The following is a 7360-nucleotide window of genomic DNA, read 5'->3' on the forward strand; positions in this document are numbered from 1 at the left end:
AAAACCAAACTTCACAGCCAAGTCCCCACGGAGACCCAAACCACCACAGCCGAGAAAGCATGCCAACCAAAAGAACCAAGCCAAACCAGTAGAAACTAACACCACACCAAGGAAATAAGTAGGCAAAAAAATTTATTTTTTTATTTTTAATTTTCTCCTCCTTCGTTTACCAACACCCTTAAAATCTCCAGTGGTGCAAACCACATTTAAGCCAAACAACACTTGAAAATCATCTAGAGGCTCATCCATGTCTTTCCCTGCCACCCTAGCTAGCTGAAGAATTCCAGTCAATCAAATTGATCCACATAAATCTCCTTTGATTTCAAAACCAAATGAGCTTTCAAAGCATCATTAGAAATAAAAGAAAATAGAATATCAATAAAAGGCTCTTTTTCATTCACATCCATAATATTAGGCAACACAACCAGTTCCAAAGAAGCTAAGGGGGAGTCATCCGGAACATTAACCAATCTATTAGTTGGTTCAATCAAATCCACCTTGTTGACATGACAAACCGTATATAATATATCAAGACAAGAAACATGACCATTATTTCCAGGAGCCATCTCAACAACAGCAGGGGGGATAATAATTTGATACTCACAACAAAAAATTAAAGATAAATGATTAGTTACCTCATTATTCATACCTTGACACTCTTCATGGTTGGAATAAGCTTGATTCATAAAATGAGAGGCACATTGATTACCATAAGGGTTGGTAACAGGAACATGAACATTTTTAGCAACCAAAGCATTGTTTATACCATTATTATTCTCTGAAACATAAACAACAAAATGCATACCAGTAGGAGCGCTAGGTCCCTCCGTTACCAAAGTAACGAGCTCAATAGACTGCCTTGCATAACCATCAGGAATCAAGGGATGAGAAATATTGCAGAGCACATCATTAGTAGGCTCCTTTTTTGGGATAAAACTCACGTCGGGGCCGACACATATCATTAGATTGAAGTAATATAATACAAGTCCTTAAAGGATCATGATCCCTCTAAAATATAGTATTGGAAGTAAAATCTGTAAGCCTATGATCCAACTAATACGACAAACAAAAAATAAAAGCAGAAAATAAATGAGGAGCCAAAAGCCAACCCAAATCAAGGACACCAGTAGATAGATTAGAGATTCTCAGAAGAGAGTAGCAACACATCATGAGAGACAGATAATGCACAAACAAACCGCACGAACACCTACAAGACAAAATAACCTTCAATGAAAATGAATAAGAACTAAACCAAAGAAACAAAGACAACAAAAACCAACCCCAAAGGTGAATGGCAAGGAAAGACCAACAACCAAACCAACCAACCTGAAAAAAACCCTATAACCGAGCACCAAAACCCCAACCAAAAGCACCACATCCAAACCCCAAGTCAAAACACCACCCCAAACCCCAACATAAACCCCCCAATCAAACCCTACAAATAAACCAATCAAACCCCAACCAAAAGCACCACAGCTTAACCAATAAAACCACCTCCACTAAAAACCAAACTTCACAGCCAAGTCCCCACGGAGACCCAAACCACCACAGCCGAGAAAGCATGCCAACCAAAAGAACCAAGCCAAACCAGTAGAAACTAACACCACAACAAGGAAATAAGTAGGCAAAAGAAATTATTTTTTTATTTTTAATTTTCTCCTCCTTCGTTTACCAACACCCTTAAAATCTTCAGTGGTGCAAACCACATTTAAGCCAAACAACACTTGAAAATCATCTAGAGGCTCATCCATGTCTTTCCCTGCCACCCTAGCTAGCTGAAGAATTCCAGTCAATCAAATTGATCCACATAAATCTCCTTTGATTTCAAAACCAAATGAGCTTTCAAAGCATCATTAGAAATAAAAGAAAATAGAATATCAATAAAAGGCTCTTTTTCATTCACATCCATAATATTAGGCAACACAACCAGTTCCAAAGAAGCTAAGGGGGAGTCATCCGGAACATTAACCAATCTATTAGTTGGTTCAATCAAATCCACCTTGTTGACATGACAAACCGTATATAATATATCAAGACAAGAAACATGACCATTATTTCCAGGAGCCATCTCAACAACAGCAGGGGGGATAATAATTTGATACTCACAACAAAAAATTAAAGATAAATGATTAGTTACCTCATTATTCATACCTTGACACTCTTCATGGTTGGAATAAGCTTGATTCATAAAATGAGAGGCACATTGATTACCATAAGGGTTAGTAACAGGAACATGAACATTTTTAGCAACCAAAGCATTTTTTATACCATTATTATTCTCCGAAACATAAACAACAAAATGCATACCAGTAGGAGCGCTAGGTCCCTCCGTTACCAAAGTAACGAGCTCAATAGACTGCCTTGCATAACCAACAGGAATCAAGGGATGAGAAATATTGCAGAGCACATCATTAGTAGGCTTATCACCCTCATTAATAAAAAAAAGGTTAACTAAGCGATCTTTATTAAGCTTGGGTTGTAAAATATGACAATCCATTTTCGAATGCCCCAAAGATTTGCAATGAGCACAATACGTAGGAAAAAATACGTAGGAAAAACCTTCATAACCACATACTAAATGTATCCCAAAATTTCAGGTCCAAACCACACTCTATCGGGACTGTGTTTGGTGACAACTAACTTAACAAGAACTCAACCGACAGAGGGCCTGGAGCCACAAGAGGCGGCATTATCAATTTTTAAGGGGCGGCCAAACAGGGAACCAAGACCATGAAGGATACAATGGGAGAAGAGGTGAGGTCTAAGATTCCACCTCAATGTCAAAAAGAGGAGTCCACTTGTACAATTTCATGAAATAATTGCTAAAAAAATAAGAACAATGGGAGAACACTCTACAATAATCTAAATCATTAACATGCTTAATCAGCACATGCTTCGGATTGAGCAAAATTAACTGAGAAATCACCAATAATCTTGAGGTTGTAGAAGAATTATGAATTCCGTCAAGAGAGAACGAGTCTACGGCTGGAAAATTTTCCAACCAAAACCAAATCGAAGGGGGAAAGTGCAATGATTTCATCTTCCGAAATCCACAACGAAGGTAGCCCATGGTGAGAAATAATCTTTAAGTCAGGAAAGGTTAAAGATGAACCCCAGATAGAGCATCTTAAAAGGAACAAAAACTCTTCTTTACATTCAAAAAATTAGGGTCATTCAAATGGCTAACCGCCATTCACACGTGAAGGCCGGTGAAAGACTAGAGATGTAAGAAGCAACCAAAACATCAAAGAAAAGAGTAAAAGGGGAAGAAAAAAAAACTCCCGTGAAGAAGAATCAAACAACGAAAGCCTTTGGCTAGGGCGAAGAAAACCCTAGCGGAGCGAGCGGGAGACATAGGGGGATGGATGATGGTATTTTGTGTTTTCCTCTCTTTTGCTAATATGAAGTAACTTAGTTTTTATTTGAAATAATTTTTTTCTTGCTTTTAAAAATATTTTTTTAATACAAAATTTTTTGTATTAGAAAATTGCTTTAGAAAAAAACTCACAAATAAAACCTTAAGCTTTGATCGAGATGACTTTCTTTCTGCTTCTTATAGTTACTTTTTTGTACAAAAAATTTAATTTTGTACTAAAAACTATTTTATGTAGCAGTAAAAAAATTGTCTCAATCAAAATCTTAATTTAATTTAATAGTCCATTGATCTACATTTATTGAAAGCCAATGTGCTATGGCCCACATGTCTCCGCTCTAATCCCTAGATCTCCCTCGGGTTCACACCTGTAAATCTCCCTATTTATATATGTACCCATTAATGATATCAGCAGAGATCTAAACTGCAAACAATAAAAAGAGTACAAGATACCTATCAGTATACACAGATCAAGTATAGATATTTATTAATTAAATCAGCTACCTATTAAAAATTGAAATAAATAAATAATTAACTTAATTATTTTTTATGTTGTTTAGTCAGCACACATCATTCCCCCTTCAGTTACCACTTGTCACATAGAAATCATAAATAAATAAAAAAAATTGATTAATTTCCTATGTTTGAACTTAGGTAACTTGACATTCATGAAGCTGAATTAAAACGTATTAATTTGACTAAACAAGATTTATTGGTCTCCAACCAAATCACTATCCATTAATTCTTCTTATTTATGTTTTCTTGTGGAGATGATGATGACTGATGGAGTGGTGGGGGAGTTTATTACTTTCATAAACTAAATCATAACAAGTCATTTATTTTACTAATAATAATAAAAAAAAAAACTCATAAAGAGATCTACTCGGTAATTAAACATAAAAATACATGTCTTTAAAGAACCAAAAGCTTTCTAAAAATACAGCATTTGAAATAAAACCTACGAACTAATAATTCAACTTCTTATAAAGTTGGGTTATATTTGGTTTAATTATATTAAAAGTAGTTTAAATAATTTGATTTTTCTAAAGTATTAATTTAAATTTAGGGTTGTCAAAACAAGTCAATAGGTCAGATTCTAACATGAATCCAATAAATTCGAACCTGACTCATTTAACGAACCAGACAAAAAAATTGAACTCAAACCCTACCACTAGCAACCCCAACATGAATAGATAATCTGTTTTATTATAAAAAAATATTTTTATCGGCTCCTTAATAATAAATTTTAGATTAATTAATTAAAAATTAAAAGATTGTATTAATAAATAGAATAATTTAAGAAAAAAAAGTATTAAATTAGTCAAAATTGATTTGGAAGGTCAATTTGAACCTGACTTTTTAGTCAAAATATCCAACCCGTTTATAGAACGGGTCAAGCTAAACTCATATTTTTGATTTCTGGTTTAGGTCAGGTTGATGGGTGGGATCATTTTTTTAAACACCCCCTACTTAAATTAATTAATTTTAATAAGTTATAAATTAAATAGAGAAAATGGAACATATATAAACCCCTACTTATTATTTTAATTAAAGGATGTACGTAAAGTAAATAAATATTAGCGAATTCGATTGGCGTGGATCAGAAGTGCTGTCATTGACCTTGCAAAGTTATTATTTATAATTAATGGAGTTCAAGCACTGATGGCCAACTCCCCCTACCTCTCTATCTCTCTCTCTCTGAGTCTCTCATAGGATACACGTGATGCGCTCGTGAGAGTGGAAGAGCATGTTAATTTCGTGCCGGAGGCAGCGCATCTGCGCATGGATATTGCTATGTGCGGCCGTACAGCAGATGTCAGGGTGGAAGGAATTAAGGGATTTAAGGAGATAATTTGGGGAAAAAAAAGAGAAAATTTGGGGAAAAAGTTGTCCTGTATAAAAATATATAAGAAAAAATTGGTTTGGTGTCAGAATCTTGAGATAAGATAAAGTTGAAAACCTTCAAAATTAAATTCGGGATAATTTGAAATTCAATTTCCGCAAATGTATAGTCTAATTGAACATATTAAAAAGAACAACTCAACGATACCAAATTCGATCAAATCTGAGTCCAAATGGGTCTAAATTGAAGACTTGAAGCACATTTTGAATGTTCAAATCATAAATTGGATGACCAAACGATTTCAAAACATAACATGATTATGGTTGAATCAAACGGCTCTTCGAGCCAAATCCAACGATCCCAAGATCATCGAATTTTGATCTCATTATGACACTCAAATATTCGATAAATGGTCCACGATCAAGGGAGTCGATATTACTCATCCATTTAAAACACTCTTAACATGACCTTGATCTTCTTCATATTTTACTGGTCATGCTACTCCAAAAAAATTACAAATATGCCCTTCATACTTTGCTGAGGAAGGACCAAGCAAGAAAGAGAAGGAAGATAAATATGAGTTCTCTTATCACTAGACTCCTTGATCACCATATGGCCACTGATCGTCGGTGGCTAGGTAGAAGTCCAGTTGATTCGCCAGACTTCTTCCTGGCCACCGACTGAAGCCGGACTTTTTCTCGACCACCAGCTGTCGCCACTCCTGAGTGAGCCAAAATCTTCAAATTTAGCATGCTTATAGTTGAATCGAGGGCTCGATGAGGCAAATCCAACAAGTTTAAGATCTATTGATTATGATACCATTAAGACATTCAAATGCTAAATAAACAATTGATGATCACATAAATCAATAAGAGCAATTTGATGGAGTGTTTTTAGATTTTGACTGTATTTACAAAATATGTCACTTTCAAAAATCTATGACTATAAGTAAACCTCTACTCTCTATATGAGGGGGCCTTGTAGCTTGGGACTAGAACTTGAACTTTCGCTTGAGATTCAAGAGAACTCGGAGATCCTTAGTATCTCGAAGCTCACCGTTATACCATTGCCAGATCATCGTCGTTGACGTCAGTCACTGCTCTACTACGATTTTTCTGACTTCGATTACTCCACTACAATTCTCAGACCAATATTGTGTTATACTAAAATCATTGAATCATCATCAGCCATATGTTATACTTATTGTTGAAAGAGAATATTATTTCTTCATATTCATAAATTAGAGTTATATTTGTTGCGAGCCAGAATATTCGGGGCAGTACATTGAAAAAATTATGCGTCTTAGCGCTATACAAGTGTCCAACTCACAAATAAAAATATTAAAAACACCATAACTTTTGTACATGAAAAATCCTGAAAGGAAAAACCACGAGGTCATGCCCAGTTGAAATGATTTCACTAGTATTTGAATAAATTATATATGAATGTTTCGTCCTTAAGACTGAGGATGATCGGATTACAACAGTCAACTGTCATGTTGAAATCTTGTTACGAACAAGGATCAAATGGAAATTCAATAGCATTCAGTTGACGAGTGAAAAATCAGAATCATTTGGTGGTTGAGAGGAAGTTCAACTACAATTGATGGTCTGATTGAAGTCTAGCGATAGTTGGTGGTCGGACAGAAGTCCGGTGATAGCTGGTGGCTTAGCAAAAGTCCGGAGGTAGCCCAAGGCCAAGGATGATCGGTGGTCGGGAAGAAGTCTAGAGACAGTCGGTGGCCGGGCGGTGGTCGAGGAGGAGGAATTTGGTGGCAAGAGAACTCATATTTCTCTCTCTTCATTCTCTTCCTTGATTGCACCACTCCCAATAAAGAATGAGGGGTATATATATATATATATATATATATATATATTTGGAGTGGAATGACCCGTTAATATGGAGAAAATCATGGGCATATTGAAAATGTTTTGAATTGACGGTCGATATCGACTCCCTTGAAGTGGACCATTTATCGAGTATTTTTGTGTTTTAATGCATCAAAATTTGGCAATCTTGGGCTCATTGGATTTTACTTGTCGAGCCGCTCGATTCAACTATAAGCATGTTGTGCTTAGAAATTTTTTGGTCATCCATTTTATGGTTTGAACCTTCCAAATGCGTTCGGGTCATCGATTTGGATC

Source organism: Dendrobium catenatum, unplaced genomic scaffold, assembly GCF_001605985.2.
Source record: "Dendrobium catenatum unplaced genomic scaffold, ASM160598v2 fragScaff_scaffold_1013, whole genome shotgun sequence".
Classification (NCBI taxonomy): domain Eukaryota; kingdom Viridiplantae; phylum Streptophyta; class Magnoliopsida; order Asparagales; family Orchidaceae; genus Dendrobium; species Dendrobium catenatum.